The sequence below is a fragment of the Talpa occidentalis genome, unplaced genomic scaffold (assembly GCF_014898055.3).
Source record: "Talpa occidentalis isolate TD23 unplaced genomic scaffold, MPIMG_talOcc4v2.1, whole genome shotgun sequence".
NCBI lineage: Eukaryota > Metazoa > Chordata > Mammalia > Eulipotyphla > Talpidae > Talpa > Talpa occidentalis.
Window position 1 is genome coordinate 6,254,881 of NW_026555331.1, and position 26,007 is coordinate 6,280,887.

General features: G+C 45.8%; 1 long non-coding RNA gene across 1 annotated transcript; it reads left to right on the plus strand.

Annotated features, from left to right (window-relative positions):
• Positions 1 to 18,116: 18,116 nt before the first annotated feature.
• On the plus strand, positions 18,117 to 21,882 carry LOC129145385 (uncharacterized). The gene is made up of 3 exons (XR_008550916.1): positions 18,117 to 18,294; positions 20,096 to 20,213; positions 21,868 to 21,882. It is a non-coding gene; the product is annotated as an uncharacterized LOC129145385 (long non-coding RNA).
• The last annotated feature ends 4,125 nt before the right edge of the window (positions 21,883 to 26,007 follow it).

Consider the following 26,007-nt stretch of genomic DNA (forward strand, 5'->3'; position numbering starts at 1 on the left):
AGGATCCCAAATTAAAGTTTCCTCAATGTCTGTAGCCCAAGCTCAGGGGGACCCTCATTGGCCCTGCTCGGACCAGAAGACTTTATTCTCACACCTTCCATGCCCGAGGTGACAAGGTCCAAGGTTTCATCCTGCAATGTTTAAGGGTTGATGGGAAATAGAGCCTTGATTGACAGTCCTGACAGGACCACATGGAGGCAGCAAGAGAGCTGTCAAAGGAAGGGCATTAAATAGATGTGCTGTCCATGCTACATTAGATGGGGCACTTAATGTGTGTGTGTGAGAGAGTTGACACTTGGATATGTAAATCAAAGATAAATTTTGCCCAAAACACAAGTCAGTTAGTTCAGAGCAAGGATTCAAAATGGCAACCAATTTTGAAGCCTGAGATTGCTCCAGTGTGCTTCCTGCTTCTCTAATCCTCCAGTAACGTAAATATATCCCCAAATAATTCTTCAACAAGGATTGTTCTATTACATGAACAAAGTCCAGTTTCTGAGTGACATTTCAGGCACTGTGTATTCTCTCTGTTTCAACCCTACATATTATGTGCCAATATATAGAGGTACACTAAACAGAGGAGACATAACAACTGTGCATATAATAGCATATAATAATATAAATCATAGTATACATGTATACATCTGTTAATACTTATGTATGTAATATGTTATTATAAATTGTGGCTTCTTTTTTTTTATTTCATATGTGTAAAATGCAATCTACTAAATAATGAAATTACCAGAAAAAGAGCAGCCAATTGAGAGGAGCCATACCATGCACAGCTGAACTCAGAAATCTCGGCTGGTGACCAGTGGTTATTTTCCAGTCAAATCCAAGGGGTCACACAGAATGCCAGAGAAAAATGAGGGGGCTATACTGTAACAGCTTCCAAGTGGACAGAGCCCACAGGCTCACCGTTATTGAAAGGAGGGGCAGAGTCAGCCAGGCATGGGTACCCCATCCATCCAGATCTTTCTGCACTATTTGAAATGAGTTTTCATATCACATAGTCACATGGATATAATTAATCACATAACGTTAATAATGTAACATAATCCAATATAACGGAGTGGCTGCTTTAATAGAAACAGGCGCGGCGCACTCGGCCTGATGGCAGCCGCCGGCAGTGCATCTCAGCAGATGGTGGTGGAACGGTCATGCTGGCAAGTGAGCTGCCATGTCTGGTTTGGGCCTCCCCTTTAAGCGAATAGGATTTTGGAACGATTCCACACAGCTGAGCACAAGTAGTCCTGACACGTATTTATCACAGACAGGGGCCAAGTGGTCAGGACCCCAGAAAAAACTTGAGATTTTTATAAAATTGCCCAGAATCAGCACAAAAATGGACTGAGAAATTTATTGACTGTGCTCTCTGGGCTCAGCAAATGGACGTCAGGGACAACGGCCAGGGGCACCAGCTCCACCGTCACCCGGCAGCCCTGACCACACACTTCTCTGTGCAAAGGCGCCACCTGTGTCTGCCTACCTGGAGGAACGCTCCAAAGTTAGAATAATCACTTCTATTGATTCTTTGAAGTTCAGTGTTCATTACATTTCTCTGTTTTTTGCCTCCCCCAGCATTAGCACCTTTGCCTTTTTGAGTCTCATCACACTGAAGAGTGTTGTGTATCTGGCCCAAATTCAGCAGTGTGGAAGTTTGTTCACGCAACAAACATTTGTTGGGCAGTGAGTTTAAGCCACTCCCAGTGTCACACCAGACTTGTAGAGTGAATAAACACCCTAATTGCAGATGATACAATGGGCTCTTATATAAACATTCGTCTCAATTGCAAGCGAGCTGTGTGCCCACGGAGGATGAGTGGATGAGGGGATGGTGAGTGTACGTAACGGAAGACGACTCCATGCCAGGATGAAGCCTGCTGGTTGCAACAACCTGATGGCCCCAAGGGTGTTGTGCTCAGTGACATACATCAGACAAGGGGAGAACAATGCTGTACGATATCACTCATACATGGTAGATAAAGAAATACATCAAAGGGAAAAACAAAGCAAAACAAAAACAAACTCAGACCATGAGATGAAAAGGAGGTTAACAAAGGGAAGTGGAAGGAAGTAGAAGGGGTGACTTAACTGGTAAAGGATGGAGACTAGCCCTCTGCTTGCCAATCTAATGTCATCGACACAGATGCTGACTTGTCAGACGGTACACCTGACCTATTGGGTGTTATGAACTAACATGACTTCAGTCAAAACAACTCCACTCCACTCTGGAAATTTAACCTTACAGCAAGTTAAGTGTGTTGAGCATTTGGGAAATTAGAGGAGCTGTCCTGATGAAATCGGAGCCTCAACAAGAGGAAAAGCCAAGCTTGTTCATGTCAATTGGACTGTTTTTGATGAAAAGCAGGGGATGGAGAAATTTTGTCTAGTGCTCATTGAGGTCACTCATTCTACGAATCTTATAGATTCAGGAAACAATTTTTGAGTCTCTATTATGAACAGATGTTGTGCCACAAATTTGGGGATCCCAGAGCGATTAGATGCCTTAGAGGCAAAGATAGTGTTGATTAATTATTAGTCAGATAATAGACGGTCAGGCGTTAGATAATAGATGGCCAGTAAATGTGCTTTGACAGAGTGGGATTAAAACGGCTTTAATTTGACTCTTTCAATTTACATAAAACAGGTGTGAAAATAATGACAGAGCAGTCTAGAAAGTAGTTTCTGCTCTGAATTTGATACAAATGAAGACCGAAGGGAAAACGCTAAAAGTGTGGTGGATCAGGAGAAGGAGGAAGGTTTGTAAACCATCTCTTAGGTTTCCAAAACTCTTCACCCACACAACCTTGGCAAACCACTCAGTTCAAATCAGCTTTTGTTGATTGCCCACGACACCCCGGACCTTGGGGATTTCACGCTATCGCACACCACCCCGGCCTGGAGGAGCTCCAAAGTCCCCGCCGTGAAGGGAGGATGATGGTTGTAGACACTGGGCTCCAGGAGGTTGCAGTGAAACAGCATGTGTAAAAGCTCAGTTTTAAACTAAAAGGTGGTTTTCAAGTGTGCATCGTTGTCGAGCCTTCTATTCTGGGAATTAATTAAACAGAGAAAGAGGACTTTGGGATAGAGTAATGAGTAGAAGCTCTTCCACGCAGACCAAAAAATAACCTGAGTTCTATTACATTTTATCTATTGAAGCATCTTGTCACACTTATGAGTGTTTCCAAAGAGAAATAGAAAAATGTACTAATTGAATAAAAGCTGGATGTTTATTATTTCAGAAATGTCATTCAAAGGACTTTAGAAAACACACTCGGCTAATTAGCTATTATGATCAGGTATCTATGGAAACAGCTGTATATATCAGGACTCAAAATTGACAATCATTTAACCATCTAGCAGGGAAGAGGAATGCAAAATCAAGTCTAGTTCAGGGGTTTCTTTCAACATATGTAGTGGGAGCAATTTGAAGAGAGCTTTAAAGGGAAAAAATAACATTTAAATTAAAAAAAAAAAAAGCTGCAATGCTAGGGTCACAGTGACCGTCACTGAAGATGAGTCTTGTGGATCTGCAATAATTTGGGGGTCCCCACCTCTCGCCCATCACAGGGACGTCCACTGAAGTTGTGTCACCGCAGGCCAGACCTGGCCCTCGCAGTGACCGTGTGTGCCCAGCTCCCTCTGATCTCTGCCTCATGCCCCACTGATCTGCTACCAGGCTGTGCTTCTCCAAGTTCACTGTCAGGGAGACACACATCAGGAGCTCTGCCATCCAACTCATGCTATATGACCCCTAATATGGTGCTTATTATAATTATTGTAAGTACCAATGTCTTTTATTTATTTATTACTCACTGGAACAAGGACAGTCTCTTCAATAAATGGTGCTGGGGAAATTGGACTACCACATGCAAAAGAATGAAACTAGACCATTATCTCACACCCTGAAAATCAAGTAAAATGGGTAAAATACTTGGATGTAAGACCTGAAACAATAAAATACATAGAAGAAAACTCCAAGACACAAACCTCAGAAACGTATTTGGGGATTCATCTCCAGCAGCAAGGAAAACAAAGGAGAGCATACACAACTGGGATTCTGAAGAATTCTTTAATACCAAATTCTTAAGAAAGAGAAAGTCTGCCTCACTCACCATTGCACCCCCAGCACCCACCTACTTATGCAAAACAGAAGTAATTACATGTATGGCACATAATAATTACTCTGAAATTTTATTAAAAATGTAGCTATGAAGAGTCAGTATCTCTGTGCATTGGATCCAGTCAGTTGGATCCAGTCAGTATCTCTGTGCTGCGTTGGATCCAGCATTTTTCAAATTTTGATGTGGAAAGTTATTTAACAGATGTTTATTGAGTGAATTGTTTGAATGGATGGATGGACAGGTGGATAGAAATAAATAAATATATCAGTTAGCCATATAACTAATGAATGGACAAATGAATACATTTCCAGGCTGACACAAGAGCTGAGGTTGGGTCTTTCTGCTCTTCCAGGAGGGAAGCCAGAACAGGGAGTGTGTCTTCCTTTGACATCTCTCTCAATGCAAATGCTCTAGGATGAAATAATTCTCGGTAATTATCATTATATTTTATATGGCCTCCGCAACACTCCCAATAAAGCTTTTGTGTTAAATCTTTATAGAAACAAACAATTGGGAACTAGGAGAAGTCTTAATTGACTTGAAAGTAAACACTAGGTTGCCATTTAAATAACTATCATATCCCCAAATGTGAACTCCTCAAGACCAACACTGAATAAATTCCTAGAACACATCTATTAGATGAAAATGAATAAAACAGTATTTATGAAATGAGTAATTTGAATTTGATTAATGTTTATAAATGTGTTTACATATGAATTGAATATTAACCTATAGCTTGAAAGGGTTTAATTAGACTGAGAATATTGTTTTGGAGCACAATGAAAAATAACCCATTCACAAAAGGAAAGTGAAAGATAGCTGCATGCACAAATGAGGTCAATTAATTAGGCAATTTGCATACATTTGGATGGTTATTTTCAGGGCATTTTTTTTGACATTTGGCTCTTCCTTATTCCCTTACTGTGTTTCCAACCTTCTCTTTTTTTTTTTTTTTTTAATATTAAATTTTATTTTTATATTCCCCCATACAATTGCAAACGCCCCATTCTGACCCCAATCCTTCCCACCCGCCCCCCACCCCCAAAAAGTGTCTCTGGTTCATAGTTTTTTGTTGATTTTGATTTTCACTTTCTTATATTCATTTTTCTGGTCCCTTATTTAAGTTTTCTAGATTCCTGCTATGAGTGAGACCATCCGGTATTTTTCTTTTTCTTTTTGGCTTATTTCGCTGAGCATGATCCCTTCCAGCGCCATCCATGTTGCTGCAAATTGCATGTGTTTATCTTTTTTGAATGCTGAGTAATATTCCATGGTATATATGTACCACAACTTCTTGATCCAGTCATCTATTTTTGGGCATTTGGGTTGTTTCCAAAGCTTAGCTATTGTAAACAGTGCTGCTATAAACATAGGGGTGCAGGTGCTCTTTGGAATTGATGTTTCTGTGTCCTTTGGGTAAATACCTAGGAGTGGAATTGCTGGATCAAACCTTCTCTTTATGTGATGCATCAATCATTCATCGGTCCCTCTGACTGCATCGTGATGGGCTGAGGAGCAACTCTGGAGCCCAGTGTTTGCTTAGAAATAGTCACCTCTGCACAAAAGACACGATAACTCTTCCAAATGAACCCTTAGGTTAGGTTTGGGCAGGGGAGTATGCTTCAGGTGGCGAGAAGGCAGGGGTGTATATGAGAGGCACTGATTGGGGTCACATCACCTTGTCAAGAGGAAGAGTTACAGTAGCAAGAGCTAGCAATGGGCACCGTGTGAAGCAGGCGGACACACGCGATCTAATAATCGACTTGTCACAGTCACTATTAGGGGGACAACACTATGTCTCCTTTTAATGATGGTCGGGTGAGCTTCAGGGGCCATTTAAATGGGTTGTCTCCTTTAAGTCAGAAGCAGCACAGCCAAGACTTCAAATCCCAGATGCCCATTTTTGGCTCCACCACCTGCTAACTACGGGGGTCCCCTAACATACCCACTGAGCACCTCACACTCTGGTGACTTGAATTCAGCCCTGGAGGAGAACATTCCCTATTCTAGAGAGGGAAACATCATCTGGCACTAACGTCTGTCTCCCTCCATGTTCAGATCAGAGAGTTCACAGACTCACTCCTGACAGCGCAACCGTTCCTTGAAAGCTGGAAGGGAAAGTCTCCCCAAACATACCCCAAAATACATACACCCCAAACGCACGTGCCTGCAAACATGCACACCCCCTTATCCCACACCCCCACATCCAGACACACACACACATCTCCGTGGCTGTCATCTTGACCTTCCCCAGCGTCCCTCCTCCCCTACTGTCCACTCATGACCGTGGCCCCTGCCCTTGTGCCCACCCCAGGACGGCTCAGGCAGGGCAGCAGGCCGGGGAGCCCACATCGGTGGGAGGTGCTCTGAGCGCGCTGCGAAAGGGGCCCGTGGGGGACTTGCCTGAGCAGGTGATCACCCTTGGGCTTCTTTTCCTCATGCACTAACCAGGGAGGATGGTGTCTGAGCCCAAGTATTGTGACGGTCAAGTGTCTAGTTTGCAAATGGCGCCTTCCTCCTATGATATGATAGTGGTCCCTTCCTCCTCGCCCCAGAGTTCCCGTTCCCTTCAGCCAGCGCCCGCTGAGGCTGTGGTGACAGACGCTGACCGGGGCGGGCTCGGCCTGCATCGAGGCCAGCTCACCGCCAGCTCCAGCCCCCAAGGCCAATGGAAAGGAACTTCTTTGCTTGCTCCCTGCCTTCTTCCTTCTCACCCCTGGGCCCCTGAGCCCCACCTTGTCCCGTTCCTGCCTCCCCAGACCCAGACCCGGGAATCCCAGGCTCTGCATCTGCCCTTTGCCCTGCCCCGACTGCCCCCTGGCACTGCCCGCACTGTCTGTGGTGGCCACTCTCCAACTCCCAGGGAGATCTGCCCCTCTCTCCACCCCACCACGCCATGCGTCAGGCCTCCCGGGAGGAGAGTCACTGCGTTTGCACAAAAAGAAGGCAGCCAAGGAGTCCAGCTGGGGGCTCGGCTCTGAGAACTCTGGTGGCTGAGACCCCAGCTTTGTTTCCTAAGACACGTGCACCACTCACGCCGCCACCAAAGGCTTGCCTTCTCCCAGAGAGATGCCAGTGCAGGGGTGCCAGGCCTGCTCAGCTGCAGCCCTTGCTCTGTTCCACCAGAAGCTCCTGGGCATTTCACCTGAACACTGTGGTTGCACCCCGAGCTGGCCAGGTGCTCTTGTTCTTTCTGTCTGCCCGTCGGTCATCGACTTTTCTTCCTCTCTTTCCCAGGAGAGGAGGCAGACAGAGGCCCTGCCTCTGAGAGTCGGGTTGCCTCCCGGCGACAGGCGTGTGGGCCCGAGAGCTCCCTTCCGAAGGCCCGGCAACCAGCCAGGCTCCCTGCGCAGCTCTCTTGAGTCCTGGGTGCTGGCAACTGTCAGCCAAAGACTCATGTTTTCTGGAACTTAAGCTCCCGTGCAGCTGAGCCTCACCCTCTCCAGCCAAAACTGCTTAAAATTTTGACTGAGTCAATGTAACCGAAGCTCAGTCATCTGAAGCCGAAGTTCATTTGCTGAACCGTGTCCAGGTCACTACCCACCCTAAGAAAACGACCTCACCGGTGCCTTTTTAGTTTAGGTTTCAATATAAATACAAATTTGTGTTTATTATGATCGACCTTTATTCTTTAGTGCAGATTATTTTCATAAGAAGCTAATTCCTATGGCCTAAGAATTCTAAATACCACATTGGACAAAAGTCAGAGATACCAGCTTTTTAATCCAATTAGTAAATTGGGTCGCATAGGCTGATGAGGTTTATTAAAAGGATTAGGATTATTAAATTTTATTAAAATTTAAATTAAGCTGGTTAATAATTAAACTGAAAGGTTAATTAAAATAGCATAATGATCAGGTTTGACAAGAAAATCAAAGATAGATTTGGATGCGTCGTCAAAGCTCTCACTAAGTAAAGCTGGTTAGCCTGTCATCATCAGCTGCCTCGCCTCTACCCTGCCCTTCATGCACATTCTAGAAAAAACGTCTACTGCGTTGTCAAGCCCATGTTAAGTGCTGTACAGAAAGGCAGAGGCCGCTCAGTCCTGAGCTGCAGGAATTCCCATAATTCAATAGCTCATTTCATATTAGACCTGTCTGCCCTGCTGGCCCCTGCTCCTTCACTGGCCTGCAGCCTCCCGCTGATTCACTCTACTTGCCCCCTTGGGTGTGTCCCCTGGCTCCCTGCCGCCCCATGCCGCCTCTTCCCAGGATGCACAGAATTCCCCGATGCTAATTTGGTCAGTGCATTCTCTGGGAAATGAGAGATGAAAGTGGTCGATGATAAGGGAGCCAGGAAAGCCCTCTATTGCAGAGAGACACAGGCAGAGAGAGGAGCGAGAGCATTGGGGTTGGGTTTCGTGGTGTCTTCCCCCTAGGCCCTGGTGTAAGGCACACTTCAGACACTTCATACCCGTGGTGGTCACTTAAGGGAAGAGAGATCAGTCCCCAGCCCCTTTGCCCCCTTTGCTGCAAGGCTTGCGGCGCTGTCCCCAGACACACCGCGTCTAACTTGATTCCTCCAATTTCCTCCGTCTGCACAATGGCCAGCCTCGTTGATAGAGTCATCTTTTCACTGATTCCCTGGGGACCAGAATGACACCTGCAGTGTCTCGGACCCTCTTCCTCAGGCCGAGGCCCTGGCTGCACCGACCTGCCCATCCCTGCCATCCAGACTCATCGCATCTCTGTAAATTAGGGGTACGTTTTTTATTTTCCATAGGCGCGCAAGGTTCACTCGCCCTTCCCCAAACCTCCTGTGCCAATGCCCTCTCTTCTTTAAATCTCAGATACCACCTCCTCCAGGAAGCTCCCCCGACCCTCCCAGGCTGAAATAGCTGCCTTCGCAGTCAACCTTGCCAGCACCTTTCTTCTTGGATTGCAAACCCTGTGCTACTCTATTGACCTTTCTGCTCCTGCCACAACCCCATGTGATTCCTGGGGGAGAAATTACTTGATTTCAACATGTCATTGATGGTAACACACATCATCAGTTTAATAACACCCTTTTTGTTGATTAAATAAGAAACCCTACTGTATGAAATATGAGCATTGATTATAAAACACACTCCATTTTCATAGCATCAAGATATAAAAACATGTGCAATTTATTTTGAGAAAATTTGATTTGTTTATGAAGTTCTTCTCTTAGCAGCTGACACATCACAGCAGTGGCAGAAGCTGCCGATACCCACATAACCCAGGAGCTGACCCACTTCTCCAGCCCCCACCCAGCCTGGGCCACTCCCCAAGGTGGGATGTGAGCAGGGGGATGTGCCACTTGGGCAAGAGACAGAGACTTGGTCTTGCCCAAGATCTCATTCAGGAGATGTGGAGTGAAGGACCGGATTTGGTGGAGGTACAAGTTAGAGGTGGTCTTGCCCCTGCTCACCTTACCCAACCTGCTTAAGACCTTGAGGAGAACAAAACAGACCTTTGCTGCGTTAAGCCATGAGATTTCCTGTCTTCTTGCAGCTGCAGTTGTCATCACACCATAATCTGCCTCACTTTGTTAACGCAATGGGTCAAAATAAGTGCTTGATAAGTGATTGCTTGAATCTCCAAATTAGAATATCAACTGCCACGCTACGGGTAAATGAATCCATGGGTTTGATTTAGCTTTATAAGCTAAAAAGTGTGCAGAAGTGAAGAGCTTTTATTTTCTGAATGCAACCGCTGGTGTTTTATCCACCGTCTATTTAAATACTCACAAAACACTGGATGATGTCAGCTCCCTGTGCAGGTGAAGAGTCTCAGCTTCAGAGACTTTAAGAGTCTTGTCCAAAGCAAAACACTTGCAAATAGTTAAGTGGCAGCATCAGCTTCCCAAAGATCCTTCAACATGAGTTCACACTCATTTCCCACTCACCTGCCAGAAAAGAGGGTTTCCCAGGGGTCTATCACTGCTGGCTCCTTGGGAGTGCCACCTGCATGCACAGGGAGGGGGCACCAGCACAGCACCCCACACGTGGAAAGACCATCCACATCACTGCCTCCGCGTTGCCTTGCAGGGAGACGCTGCTGAGTGTCTCCTGTGAGGGTTGCACACTTCACAGGAGCAACCAGCCCCTTTCCCCACCCAGAGCCCCAAGTCCTCATAGCTGACCCTCGAACAGGGAAGAGCAGGTATCACTGGAGTGATGCCTGGGCCTCCATGAGGACGCCCCATAAGGATGCAACTCAGGGACGGCGCCTCCTCTGGGAATTGATGCGCTTTTCTGGGCCTCCACAAGGACCCCCTGAGGATACAACTCTGAGGGTTCCTCACTGGAGAATCTGTTAGTGGCCAGGCTTAGGGGGACCTGAGACATTCCCAAACTTGCGTGCTCTGAATGGGGTTCTCCCATGCATTGCACGGTGACAAAGCACACACCTGTTGTGTGAGCCCTTCAGTAGAAAAGGACTTTCATAGACTGAGTGTGCAGCAGAGAGAAAAGAGGAAGGAGACAGTTCCCCAAAGAAACACCCAGCATTACCCATCACCTCATGGGCAAATGCTCAGCCAAACAGGGCTGGCCCAAAGCAGGGCCACGGAGACCCAAAATCCTGTCACCAGTCTAGAACTAGGGGGGACTCATAGGAAAGGGGAGGGACCATGCAAGGCTGGAAGGAAAAGCGCAAATCAAAACAAAGACTGTGTTGTCAGCCTCCCCGTGGGTCTTTCACTCACATCTCTTCCAAGTGTCACCTGCCATGTCCCCCAAGTCCCTGGTACAAGTCCAAGGCCGAGAAGGAAACACAGCTTCCTCTCCCCATGCCTTTGCTCCTTTCTTCAAGTCTTCTCTACCAAGACCATTTTGCCTCCCCTGTCTGCTCACCACACTCTTCCTTAGGTGGGGCAGGAAACACAAAAGCCCCCTTTTCTAGGTTACACTGGTACATACGGTTGCTACAGTCTGGGTCTTATGAGAACACCCCATACATGCAACTCAGCCAGGGCACCTCTCCTGAGAATCAACGCATGGGTCCAAACGGGGTGACCACCACAGGTGTGGCCCCAATCTGACCTGTCAGTGTTCTGTGAGCCACAACGGTGGCACATGAGACGAGCCAGCTCCAAAGCCAATGATTTCCACATGGTTCCCACAAGGCATAGGATTTAAATTAAAAATGACCCATTAATAACTCTTTGTAAGTGGCCACCTGAACCCAGACTCTATGTCAGGTGCCCTTAGTTAAAAGGCTGAGCAATATTTCTAAACCAAACAGACATGTCCCTGACCCTGATGAGCCCTTCAGCCTAAGCGGAAGCAGGCACTGAACAAATAATCACACACGCGAAGAAAACCCTCAGGCCCGGGCAGTCAGAGTCCAGCAGCTCAGAATCAAGGCTCTGGGTCAGCCCGCCTTGCTCAGACGTCGTCCCACCGCCAACTAGCCCAACCCAGTAGCTCAAATGCTGCAAGCCTAGGAGACTGCTTGCAAAATGGAGATAGTGCAGCTGTCTACTATAGAAGGTGCTGTGAGGAGTAAGTGTTTAGTCCAGGTAAACTGTCCACGAGCTGTCACCGCACGGCAGAACCTCAGGAGAGGTTACTAGTCATCTTTATCATGGCCAAGTGCAGGGGGCTTCAGTAGTGTGTCCCCTGTGGTAACCCCAGTGTGTGCAGCAGGAAAGGCTTCCAAGGAAATTAGATCTAACGTGAAATCTGGAGGATGGGTGAGGATTGGTAGATGGAGGGGTCTGGAAATGTTTTCTAGACTATTCCATGGGAAGGACCAGCTGCTTTAGGACCAAAGTTACTAATTCAAATGAAAATGCACTAATTTTAAGTGTGGGAGAAACATGAGGACGAGAGAGAGTATGAGGGGAGGTGGCTAGGGACAAGGGTGTGAAAGGAATTCAAAGCCCAGAGAAGGACTCGGGAGTGCATCTGAAGTCCATGGAGAGTCCCTCAAGGGCTGTAGACTTGCTTCACTGAGATTTCTGACATCTGACAGATGTCAGATGGGATTTTCTGACCTGGGATTTTCCAGGGTCAGAAGGCTGATTGCTTATTGCAGACTTGAAGGGTTCTGTCCCCAGGCATTTGAACTCAGCAAGTAGTTTCAGTACATCCCTCAAATTGACCACCCAAATTCTGCCACAGCCCATTTCACCATGACCTTGAGCCACTCTCTGCTTTTCTGGGCTTCTGGGCTATTATTCCTGTTCCCCCAATATCACACCCCCTACTCTCCAGAGCTTAACGCCTGAAACTCAACAACCAGGAGAATCCCCCAAAGCAGCGACAGATGATGACATCCCTGCTTAAAACCATCTATTCACTGTCCTTGTCACTTACGGAAAGATACCAAACCTCTACCGTGTTCTCAGTCCTACAATCTCCTCTTACAATGATTTCCGTTTCAATGTGGAAAATGCTTCTTAAGGAGAATTTTTCAGACCACTCTGGGTAAACAACTCTGTGGCTCCCCTCCCCACAGGACGAGAATCGTGGTTCTTGATACATAATTCTTGATACACTTCTAGGAGACGTTCTGTATTTCTCAGGATCCAGCTGTATCTCCTCTGGTCAACACTTGTTTTCCTTTTCTGGAAGATAAATTCTATCGGGCAGCATTTTGTCTGTCCAAGCTGTCCCTGTCTCCATGGTAACACAGAAGGATTAGGGCACAGACTGGAGGCAGAGAGTTGGGCTCGGTCACCCACTGAGCGGGCATTCCCCACTCGTGCGGTCAACGGTCATGCTCCCAAGTGGGTCTGATCGCTTGACACTGGCTGCGGATTGCCAAGTACCGCAAGGTTCCGCAACAAGGCAGCTGTGCTCCTCCCAGGTCCCAGGGCTGGGCGTGACGCACCCGGCTGGCACCACACCTTTACAGCATCGCTGTCGTCACCTTCACCACCACGTACCTTTGTCATCACCACCAGCGGTGCCAACCTGCAAAACATCTGCTTCTCTCAAACATATCGCGTGTGCCAGACACTCTGCTGGCTTTGTGTTCCATCCTCCCGACGTGTGCAGGTTGACACCATTTTCTTTATTTTTCAAGTGGAGCGATTGCTGCTTCGACCTCAGGAAGTTTGAGTGAAGTATCCACAATCACGTAGGTAACACGAGGGAGTGGGTTGCATGCCTGGGTCAGCTTGCGCCCAATTCTGCTCTTTCCCATTTTTCTTGACATTTTCTCCTGCCATTTGGCTGGGTCTCCAGAAATCCAGCTCACCACCACCTTGAATTTTTCTTTTACTTTCTCTAATTTTAGGTGTTCCACAGATTATGATTTTTAATACAGAATATGTTTAAATCATATTTTTAAATCATAATATGTTTACTTGTGGCATATGTGATGATTATCATTTCATAACTATAAAGTATGCATTTAATTTTGTTTTTTAGATTTTAGTTTTATTGAGGCAGCGCTGGCTAACAGCACCGTGTGTGACTCGGAAGTCCAGGATCCCACCTCTCGAATGTGTGTTACTGCGCCACACCCACCACCAAGGCCCCGTGGTCCTGCACCTCCCCCTCTGACTTTTTCCTCTCCCCTCCCCCTCTGGGAGACTTAATTCTATCGTCAGATGTCTAGGGTTTGCATTTGGTTGGATTTCAACTGACTCTCGGTTTCGTTTCTCTCTATTTCGCAGAGAAGTGAAGCCATCATTGTTTGTCTTTCTCCTTCTGAGTTATTCCAGTCATCGTTATTCCCTCTGTGACATCCTTCTCTTTCCTTCTGCAGGCGTGGTGGCTTGGAACCAGCTCTGACCCCCGTGCTCTCAGCCACACGGACAGAGCCCTCGTGACGCTCAGGTGAAGCCTGGAGGCAAGAGGACCCCGTTCTCCCTCTAAGTGGGAGGACACGTGAGGCTGTGCTTGTGAGGCTGGCTTGGTGAGATGGAGCCTTTCACACACGTTCATGAAGGGCTCTTGGCATCCACACATGTCCTGCTCTTGTCACCGGAATGTGCTCACTATTTGAAGCTCAGATGGCCCAATGTCTTGGCGTGCATGTCTCTCAGAGGCTGGCAGGACCCTGTAATTTCTGGCCAAGGTCTGTGAGTAGAAATTAAGAGATCTTCTTGAAGTGGGTGTGATGGGAAGATGCTTTCTGCTCCCATCATGTTAACCACAGCAGGATCCAGAGCATTAAGCTGTGCTTCTGGAATTACACTAAGAACAAGCTAAAGAGCTACAGATTTGAGTTAAATCTTTGACATCTCAAGAAAAAAAGAGAAAAACACACCTCCCATTTTCTCTCCCTTGTCAGACAAATTGGTATTCTGTTGATCTTGTTTTTGAAATATCTTGCAATGCAAGCCATTAGAGAGAGAAAACACTTATTTGTCATCACTTTGCTATGATGCTTGCAAGTGCACTGTCAAGGATGATTTTTCAGACATAATCCAGCCACGTGAGGATTGCTATTTGTGCTAATTAGTATGTGACAGCTTGGATTTCTCCAGAGGGCCTCCTAACTCTCGGGGCTTATTTAAAGCGAGAGAAATGTTTCTATAGAGGTGGTAAGTGGCATATGGTCCTAATAATGCCTCTGCCAGACCTCTTGCCCTCAGAAGTTTTGTAAGATATTTATCACAGACAAAGCCAAGTCCATTTTCTGGAGGTCAGGGCCTTTTCTCCAGCCCCACACAGGCTGTCTCCTACTTAAATTTTTGAAATCCAAAGTCCCAAAGGCTGAAAGTTGTTCCTCAGAATTTTGCAGTAAAACATTACCTGACTCGACATGAATTTCCTTATAGTCTTTTAATGATTTATCCCATTAGTGGGCACGGGCTGTGGTTTACTGCAGAAATGTGCATTCATTGGCTCTGCTTGACCCTGCTGAGGACATGGTTTTTCTGAAATTAAAGGGAGGGAGGAAATAATGGAGGGAGGAAGGAGGATTTTTTTTTAAAGGTTTATTTTATTTATTTATGTACACAAGAACTGGGGTGCAGGCCTGATTCACACGTCCAGGTGACCCTTCCTATTTCCCTCACAGTCATTTGCACTGTTCACCAGAACTTCATCACATCGGAACTCAGACTTAGAATTAATTGCATGTCTCCCCTACTTGATTATTAAGTTTTCTCAATCATTTATTTATTCATTCGATTAGTCAACTTTTAATGCCAAATTTTATAGTAGGTATGTGGAATGTCTGCACACACACACACACACACAATTATATAATAGATCATTACAGATATCTTTAAAATATATATTAATGCCTCCATCTTTGCAGAAGAAAGACTGAAAACCGAAGCTCAGAATCTTTAGACGATTGGTTTAAGGATGTAAGGAAGTTGCAGTGGCAGGATTTTAACCTAGGTCTTTCTGCCCCAAAGTCTATGTTTTGTGGACACTCCAGAGCGTGCGGGACGCACTGTCCCATTTGCCTCGGTGTGCTCATGCTGCGGATATTATTAAAGTGGCTTTTAAACAGGGAGTTGGGTATTTTGTTGACTGTTCCATTAGATGACTCAGAGGAACACAGGCTTCTCCTGCCGACGCTGCTTGATATTAAGGTCTTTTATTTGGTTTTAGCTTTTGACCTGTTGTCTTCTCTACCGACCTTGTTTGTTGATTTTCCTTTTATGTATGTTCCCAAAGAAAAGATAGGATCAAACCTGGTGCTGCTTAGCTTTGGAAACATATTACTTTTAATTCGCAGACTAACTTTACAGTGAGCGCTCAGTCAGCCGCTTGCATATCCCCAGGCAGGCCCAGTGCTGACCTGCAAACCCATGGTCCACTAGGCAGGATGCACCCAAGAAATGGACCCCAGGGCTGAGATTCATTCCTAGAAGTGCGGGGTCCTGTGGGCCCCGATCTCAGTTAATCCAAGCTGATACTTTAAGGGGTCTTTTCCAGAGATCTCTTCCAATTCACTTTTTTGCTCAACATTGTATAATGTGATTCCTCCCAGAAGGCACGTGTGGTGGCAGCTCATGCCGTCCCCTCTTGACGGTATCTCAGTGGAAAATCTGCGCTCTTATTCAGTCCATTCTACAGTCAATGTGCCCTGGGCTGCCTCTGGTGCCTTTCGTTTCTTCATTCATTCCTCACTTGCTTATCTGAAATTTATTCATTGAGAGCCCATTCGGTCTGATGTGTTGTTCCAAACTCTTGGAAAACATGAAAGCAGGTGGAGTAGTGTCCTCATAGGGGTTACATTCCAGAGCTGAGGCACCAACAAAATCAACGTGAATGTACATGTGTCAGACATGGGATAATAAAGCAGAGAAAGGGGATTGTTATGGCAATTTCCCAGAGAAATTGGGCGGCACTCAGAGTTGGAGAGAGAGAGATTTATTTGTCACACTGGCGGGCCCAATGGGATTGCTCCCAAAAAGTCTGAGCCCCAAATTGCAGTAATGGAAAGGTTTTATACAGTTTGCATGAGGAAGCTGGTTACCCCATCCATCACACCCTTCCTTTATTGTTTGGGTAGGGGGTCAAAGTAGCCACAACTCCTACTGTGGGCAAACAGCACACCACGGGAGCATTCCACTCCAGCAAGGAGCCGCAGATGCCAAGCAGCAGACGTAGCAACTTTCTGCTTCAGGATGAGGATTGTTGAGTTGAACAATGTAGATATTTTATATCGCATAGCGAGAGGAAACACATCGATAAGGTGACCACTTGCTTAGAGTCCCAAACTTTGTGCTCTGTGCAGAAAACAGAGCATAACAGCCTTACTCAGTAGGGCTTGGGAATGTCCGAGGCAGGGAAGTGGGCTGTGTTGCCTGGATCAGGTGACAAAGGAGCCGTGTGGAAAATGGGGTTGGAGAAGTTTCAGGGAGGCTGAGTCATGTGGGACCCTGGAAGCTAAGACAAGCATCTAAGCATCTTCGCTATTCCTCTCGGTGGGAGGGGAGCCCTCCGGGAGCTGGGGAGATTGTATGAGTGACCTGATGTGAATTACCATTTAATAGAGTTGCTCTGTCTGCTGTGTTGAATGTGGGCACTGAAAGGGTCAGAGATGAATCAGCGGGTCTGGTTGTGTGTACTGTGACAAGTTCTGGGGTGATGGTGAGCTCTACCCTGCAGTGAGAAACAATCCAGTTATGTAATATAGTAAGAATGGATGTATTAGTGGGTTCACTTTTTCATACCTCCTAGCGTCGAGGCTATCATTGACTTTGGGTTTATTTTGACCAGAAGAATAGTACCAAACGGAAGCAGACAGGAGGCTGAAAAACTGCTTATATATTTCTCCTTTCTTATCACTGTAATATCAAACATGTCCAGCTACCCTGCTCGTGGGATGTGAGAAATGTGAGGGGGAATTGAACTGTTCAAGCCCAGACCACCAAAGCTGGCCACCGGCTGACCACATATGCAAGACTGGGCAGAGATGAACTAATCAAAACCACTCTGTAGACCTGCAGGCTTGTAAAAATAATGAATGATCACTTTTTAAAGTCTAAATGTTGCTTATTATGCAGCATTAGCTCACTGACATGCATGTTGTAAAGGCAGATCTGATAAGGGTAGAGGCTGGTAAGACCATCATTTCTTTCATTTACTTATATTTATTCATATAAACAGGGAATCAGGTTGAGGTGGCATGGGGATTACAGGAGGAGGCTTTTTAAGAGAGGAGAGAGTATAAAATATTCATCTAGAAGAATGGTAAAGAAAATAAATGTAGGTGAATCCAATAGGTTAACTGATTGATACTAAAATGCCAGTTGGGATCAATGTTTCAAGATGCAAAGGGAGACAAGGCACGAGTCTTACATGTTTCTTCCAGACATATTGTGTTACTTGAAAGAAACAAACAGGAGGCAGATTTTACTTAATAAGGCTGAGTTTTTTAGGAGGAAATGGTGTCAGGAGCCAACAAATATTCTCTATAAAAAAGGAGATATTTTTAAATAAATATTTATTAGTTTTGTGTGCCAGAGTGTCTCTGTAGTGAGCCCTGAACTCTGCCACTGTAGCTGGAAAACAACCATGGCAACCACAGACAGAAATAACACCGAGCAGCAGTCTGTGTTCCAATAAAACTTTATTCACAAAGCAGGTGATCAGCACCTGCACTAGAGCATTGAGGACATCTGGAAGGGAGTGATTGTGATGTTAGACTATGTGATCAAATCAGGTAAAAAGGAGAGAAGTGAGGACATAGAGTGAACGCCTGCCTTTGTCAGATGGTGCCAATGTACCTATGTTTGTGCGTAAGCCTTGAAATGCTGTGGACTAAAGCAACATAACCAGGTAAATAGCAACTTGTTTTCCTTACTATCTAGATTTTATTCTTCCAATAGAAGATTAGGGAAACTAGTTTCCCTGCATCCTAATCCTAGCCAACACTTAATGTTTATGGATGTGTTTCTCTCTCTCTCTCTCGTTTCCTGGGTGATGAGCTTCTGAAATGTGTAATAAGTTCTACAAAGTTGACTTGGCATCTTGGTTTAGAAGATACTGAAAAGGATCAATAGGTCAAAGGCTCTCATTTTTTATTCATTGTATTTGTTTTATTAACATTTGTTCCATACATTTAATTGTGAATTTATACCATACGCTTGGCCATAATGGTTTTAATCACCCCCCTCTGAATGCTTAACTCTTCTGACTTTACATCCTATGTACATCACCCCCTACCTTGTAGGGTTTGCATAAATTTACCTCTCTGGATGCCAAAGATCCCCAGGACAATTTTTATTCTACTGGTTCTCTTGTGATAAGACAAACTTCTCCTTCCCTCTTACCTATATTTTAATATCCTATTTTTTAATCTGTGATAAAGAATGAAAAACATAAAAACGGACCTATCTCAACCATTTCGAAGAGTGCTCTTCAGTGGTATTGATATGCTTACATTGTTGTATAACCATCACCATCAATCTCTGTAACATTTCATCCTGTAAAAACTCTGTGCTTGTCAAATAATAACACCCATTGCCCCGCCCCAAGACTCTGGCAACCACCATTTCCTTTTTGTCTCTATGAATTCAATTACTTAGGACACCACACAGAGGTAGAATCATAGCATGCAATATTTATCTTTTTTTGCTACTGGCTTATCTCACTTTGCAAAATTTTCTAAAGACCCAACTGTATTGTAGTATGTATCAAGGTAGCCTTCCTTCTTCAAGGCTGAATAATATTCCAGCCACTGTGTGGCTCTACCATGCTTACTTAATCCATCTCTCTGTGGACAACTGGCTGGCTTCCACATTTAGTCTGTTGTGAATAATGCTTCTGTGAATGTCATAGTAGTGTCCCTCATTGTTTCCCTTAGGAAGACAGCAAAGTAGAAAAAAAAGACTTGCTGCTCCAAATGGTGGGCAGGCCAGTGGCAGGATATAGATTCCGATGTAAACTGCCCAAGCCCAGGGTCATGCTCTTTCCATTGATCAATCAATATGTTTTTATTGAACACACACCACGGCCAGGTCCTGGGAGAGATGCGGGAGGTGGAGAAGCAAATGAAACAGACCCTCCCCAGGCTCCTTAATGCACATCCTACTGAAGGAGCCACACAATTAACTGCTGAACAGACCTAAAGATTGTGTAAGTTCCAGAAAGAAAATAGGACAGGGATTTGGAAGCCAATACCTGGTAAGCAGGGGCTTTGTGATGAGCCTCTGTTAGACACCGTGGCCCTTGAAAAGAGAGACCAGAGAGTGAGAAGAAACCAGGCGTGAGAGAAAACAGGACATGGGGCCTCCAGAGAGAAGAGGTGGTGGGGCATATTTCTAGGATGGGAACTGACTGGTTTTACCCAGGAACCCCCATGAAAACCGTGTGTCTAGAGGATGCTGAGCAAGGAGGAGTATGACCTGCGCATGAGAAGAGAGGCAGGTGCTGAGACATGCAGGATCCAATTGAGGACTTCATCCCAAAGGCAGCAGGAAGTATTTGAAAGGTTTTAGGCACCAGCATGCTCTTATCTGATTACTGTTTACCCGTCTGATCCACTGTGTATCTGTATCACACCTTGATCCACTCATCAGGTGATGGTACATCTTGACACTTCCACCTCACCCTGATTTCTTTTCCTCATTTGGTTTAGAACTCAGATAGGGAAGCAAGGCGTTGCATGGCTGCCCTCCCAACCTAGACAAGAGGTGGACAACAGTGACTCAGGCTCCAAGACTTTCCAGCAAGGTGGTACCTCCATGATGGCTCCAGTAAGTCGGGGACCCAATTGGGCAGCACCACTCCTTCGACTCCTCTAGCCAAGAGCCATAATAGGCACAAGCATCACTCACTAGCCCTGTTCCAAATCCGCTATCAATAATTCAAGGAGCCAGAGAAGCTGAGTGTCTGTTGTTTTGCAAAATCACTGTTCCTTCTGCAGCGCACAGCACATCACTCTCTGCGGTCTTGTTGAGAGGCAACTTCCTCCTTGTCAGGTGGGAAGCAGACAGACTAAACAGGGAATGGCATTTTCTCTCCTGCAAGAAATAAGTAAAAATAAACACCCGTGATGGTAGCTGACATCAGCTCTCACTGTAACATTATCCAAAGGTCAGAAGGTGGAGCCAAATGCCAAACGCTGGGAGGAAAGGTTACTTCCTGATGTGGATGGTTCTCCTGATACCTAATAGGTTACCGGGGCTTGGTTGCCACAGAGATCGCAGCCTTAGGAAATTCTTCTTCCCTTCAGCTCTTGACATTATTTTTTTCTTGTTGTCATTTATCACAGAAGAAAGGGGAGCGAAGCTCACTGTCTTAGCAGAGTAATCTTTGGGCACTAGGGAAAGACTCTGATCTCACCATTAATAAGAAGCCCATGTCTGAAATGTTGTCTGACCGCATTTTGTAAGTGTTTTTGGAAGAATGATGTGAGGCAGAAGATGAGGGGCTTGGTGATGTTCCATTGTAGGATAACTAAGATAAAACAGTATGCACATGTTTTTGACCATGAGCGATCATCTTCCTCACATGCATCACTTAGTGACACTCCACACCTTGTATCCTGCCACTGCCCCTAATTCTACAAGATGGAACCAGGAAGCCATTGTTCCCTTGTCTTGATTCTTTTCAAATGGTAATTTCATTTACATCTCCCTGGGCAAAAACACAACCAGTGAACCATCCTGTCCTTTAAACACCTCAGAGCTTCTTCTATTTTTTGCTTTCTCTTTGACTGCTTCTCCATAAGAGAATTTTTGGTTTCTGTAGAATGAATACATTTCTCTACCATAGTGAACCAAATGTTTCTTGAAGAGTCCCTATATACACCACGCCCACTTCCCCTAAGGTCAGCATCTTGTTATGATAAGTATCACAATCCATGGGTCCCTCCCACAGACCATTCTTCACCTTCAGAATGCAACATACAAAGCTTTTCAAAAAATCTGACTTCAATTTACCATTCTAGACTCATCTTCCAAAATACCCTCCCTGTTCCCATTTTCTTCCCTATTTGCCATCCCCAGACAAGAGTCTTAACTCATACCTGGACGGACTAGACACCTGGGTATCCTCAGGCCTCTTCTCTCTCTCTCTCTCTCTCTCTCTCTCTCTCTCTCTTTCTCTCTCTCTCTCTCTCTGTGTGTGTATGTGTCTCTCTGTCTCTCCCCCGAACCCTCTTGGTGGTTGCCCTGTTTGGCTTCTCCTAACTTCAGAAGAGCCATGCATGGTCACTTCTGCCACATTCAACTAGTCAAGGACATGCCAAAGCCTGCCCAGGCCCTCGGGGAGGCACATAGATGCTTCCACTTGATGGGACGAGTGTCCTGCGATGTGTGGATTTATGTGGACATGTGTTAGAGTCACCTACTGAATAGAGGTGCAGTTGCTACATCTAACCCTATAACTGTCTGTTTTTATTCTCAGCGTTTTATAAAGGAAAACGGAGGAGCAGAGCAGTTCAGTAAACTCATAGTGTGAGGACGTGACCAATCCAGGACCGAGAGCCAGGCCTTCACTAGACCACTGAGGCCTCCCCCCACCGCACAGCACCCAGCGCATCATGGCTCTCACTTTGTATCTGATCAGCGAGGCAATAAATGGATGGATGAATGAACATTACATTCAAAAGCCAGTGTTCTTATCTGTTCTATACTGCCCAACACAAACATCACAAATTCCTCTCCTGGACTCTAGGTTCTGTGTATATATTTCCAAACACCAACATGGATATTAATTTATCCATTCATTGATTCATCTCCATCGTGGATTTATTTTGGACTGAATGGAGCAGACACTAGGCGGGTGCTAAGGATAAGCAGTGGGGAGTCCAGCGTGGCCCCTGTCGGGGCAGGCAGGGCTCACATTGTGCAGGAAGACAGTCCTGAGAGGGATGGTGACAGCATGGACTAATGAATTGCCTCCGTGATGTGTATCATGAGGGATCTGCACAGACTTGTTCCCACGTCATAATGACTCAGTAACCAGCAGCTGCGTCATTACTCAGGAAGCTGGGTTGATGTCCCACGAGCCCGGCTGGACTCCCTTTGTTGATGACATCAGAGTCCACTTAGCTGGCTGTGACCAGACCCCTTGGGCATAGAGGCTGACAGGACTGGCGAGTGGTGTCTGCTCCATGGTCACTTCATCCCATCACTTGATGGTGATTATAGGGCAGTGATTAATCAATCTAATCGATCACTGGTGAAGGCGCCATTCCTCACCCGCAGCCCTGGTCTCTGCTCCCTGCACAGACAGCTGCTTAATGACACCCCAGGCCCCCACACCAGTAGCCAATGGAAGCTCCTCCAGTCTCATCAACAAAAATGTCCCTTGGGGGACTAAGCTGTTCTGGGTTGACAAGTTGCAGCTGAGAGACAAACAGATACTTGTTTTGGCTTGTAACTGTGAGGTCTCAGAGATGTCACCCAGCCCCCCAAAGCTTAGGGTCCACATCTGTAAAATGGGCACATGAGTAGTGAATTCCTCACAAGGTTTTTTGTAAGAACTGGAGTAGGTTTTCCTATCATGTTTTGTGTTATTGTAATCTAAGCATTATAGGGTTTTTACACATTAATTCACTAAGCCTGATAGACTTCTCATGAGGTCTGTTAGTACGATTATTTATCTTCATTTTATGGATGGAGAAGACAAATTTATCTTCATTTGGATGGGGACACAGAGAGTTTAAGTAATGCACCCAAGGTGCAGAAGTACTAGATGGACGGGCAGGAAATGGAACCCCTATAGTCTGACCCTGAATCTCAAACACCATCAGTCATTACTTTCCTAGGGTCTGTAAAGGGCTTTGAAGAGAGACACGCTGCTTCCACACACGATGTCTGACATTACTGGCTTATTCCAAATGGCCACTGCTTGTCTTTCAGATAAATCCATAGAAGTTATGAGAGAATTTGGGGGTGATGAAACATAACACGTTCATGGGAAAGTTAACAATTACAAAGTATGCCCTTGGTGCTCAGCACCATGTTAATCCATGGAAATCCAGACATGAGCAAGGCCCAGCACTGTCCCTGTTCCCAAAGTTCATTCCAGCAAGGAGGCTCAAGCTCCCTCCCCTGCAGTGCAGAGGCCTGGGGGATGGACGCTAACAGGAACACCTCACCTGAAAGGGCATGGCTGGAAGGAAGCAGCAGGTACAATGATAACCAGGGACACAGTGACTGTTCGTTCTTGAGAAAGGGAGAAGCCCATTCTTAGAAGAAAGGAAATCTGGAGACCAGCAGATCCATGTAGATCCAGTGCCCCAGGGAAGAAGGGAGACCTCCTTCAAGGCTCTAACCATGGGAATCCCAAGTAGAGAAGCTTATAGCTTGTGTGATTTGGAAAGCTAAATCATAATTTTGAGTGTTAGTTCCTTCATCAACAAAATAGTGGTGATGGCACTAAGTTATGCAGACAACATGGAGATTAAACAGAACCAATCATGCACTGTGCTTAACTCAGGTTGATGACAGATTGCCCAGTTAATTTCAGATACTCTTATAATTACCAGAAAGCAAAAAGCACACAGTAGGTCTGAAAAATGAGTACCCTTTCCTTGCCCAGTGTTCTTTTCTACGCTTCCAGTCTTACCCCCACTGCCCTGAGGATAACATTACAAACATTGACCTAATAAAGATGCACACAGACCTCTTTTCATACACCAAGACAATGCAAAGCAAAACAAAACCCAAAAAGGCAAAGCAATTCTCTTTCATGTTTTGCAAGTTTCACTGGGATTTCCTTTCCAAATGAAGAAATTCTATTTCTATTCCAGGAAATAAAGATATTGAAAATAAGAAAGTTCCCCTTAAGATTCACTATTCTGTAGCTCAGCAGTTTTCCCTTTTTATTTTCTCATTTTCCCATATATCATCTGACATATTCCCTCTCCTGTGTCCTCTTGCCAAGAATATGCTTTACACATTAAGTGGGAAAAAAATAGCCACTCGAACCAAAGCATTCCCACCTTGTAAACAGCGCTCTTTCAATCCATTCCTTCATCCCACAAATCATTGCTGTGTGCCTACTATGTGCTGAGCATGTTCGAGACACTTAGCAAACACAGGTATTTTGTTTATGAGTCTGCTCTCATGTAACTCCCGCTCGAGCGTGGGAGCATTCCAAGGAAATATTTCAGTAATGCTTGAGGCTATTCGTAAAAGAAAAAGATGGTGGAAGCTGATGGGAAGTGGGTGCTTCCTAAGACACAGGGAGGTCAGAAAAGGCTTCTGTGCTTTGGGGCAATTTGAGTTGAAACTGAATGATGTCGAAAAGCAAAACATAGGGGCCCTGTGAAGGGCAGATCAGGCGGAGAGAGTAAGTGGAGACCTGCCGGGGGCTGAAGAACAGCTACTGTCAGCCTGGAGGGGCATCGGCCGGAGGAACAGCTTGGAGAGGCAAAGAGAAGGTCACAGAGCACCTCCTGGGCCATGGTATGAAGCTCAGATTTTTCTCCTAAGAAATGATTATTTCAGAGGAAAGAGAAAGTCTCGAGGGAACAGGTTTACATTGATATGGTCAGAGCAGCTGATGAGCAAAGAAAAGAATCAACACAGAGAGCAGGTGAGGCGCCACTACTCCAGACAGCACCCTGAGTCAGAGATGACAGGGCCAGGCTAGGGTGGTCATAAAAGGTGGGCGGAGGTGCCTACCTTTGAGCAACTGCAGGTAGAGACAGGAGATTTGCGGCCAGCTTAGGACTGTCAGGAAAAGGGAGAGGTACAGAGTCCATGTCACCCACAATAACAATGAGAAACACGGACGGTGAGGTTGACGCTGCAGGAATCTCTTTACCTCATTCCATTGTCAGAGCGACCCATGAAGACAAGCACTGATATTACCATTTTAGAGAGGAGGCCAGTGGATATCAGAAAGACGAGGTCCCTTTTTCAAGGACAGATGAGTCAGAGCAGGAGTTTGGACACAGGTTGATCCCAGAATCCATGTTCTTTAACCAAACTGAGCCATGACCCTTTCAGATTCTATTGCCAGTTTCCCCATCTATGAAATGAGGCCTACTAAGACCTGGTAAAGATTAAGTGGCAGAAAGCCACCTGGCTGGGTACTCAAGCTTCGTAGAGGTAAGTAGATTCTTGTGCCCTTCCCATCACATAGCCATCTGACTTCTTCCACTCGTTCATCTATTCATTCACCCATACATGCATTTTACCAACAATCTCTGGGTCTCAATTCTGTACCCACTAGTGATCTTTGCAGAGTGAGAGATTTGGTTACTTACCCTTCATCTGGTGGATTGGGCATTGGTGATATTCTGCATTATAAACCTGCAAAATAAAACCTGGGCCTCCCCAGTGGCACAAGGGTTTAGGATGCAGCCTATGAAGGTGTCTGCAGCTGCTGCAGCAGGAGTTCAATCGCTGGGAGAACAGGTGGATCTACTGAAATACACTGCTGAGGGGAGCTGCCCATACGATGCAGCAGACCTCTCCTGTCTCACCCACTGCTCCCCTCAGCAGTGTGTTCCAGTAGATCCACCTGTTCTGCTCCCCACTCTGTCTCAGGTGAATCCTCTCACCCCACCGCACCTCTGGCCTGTACAGT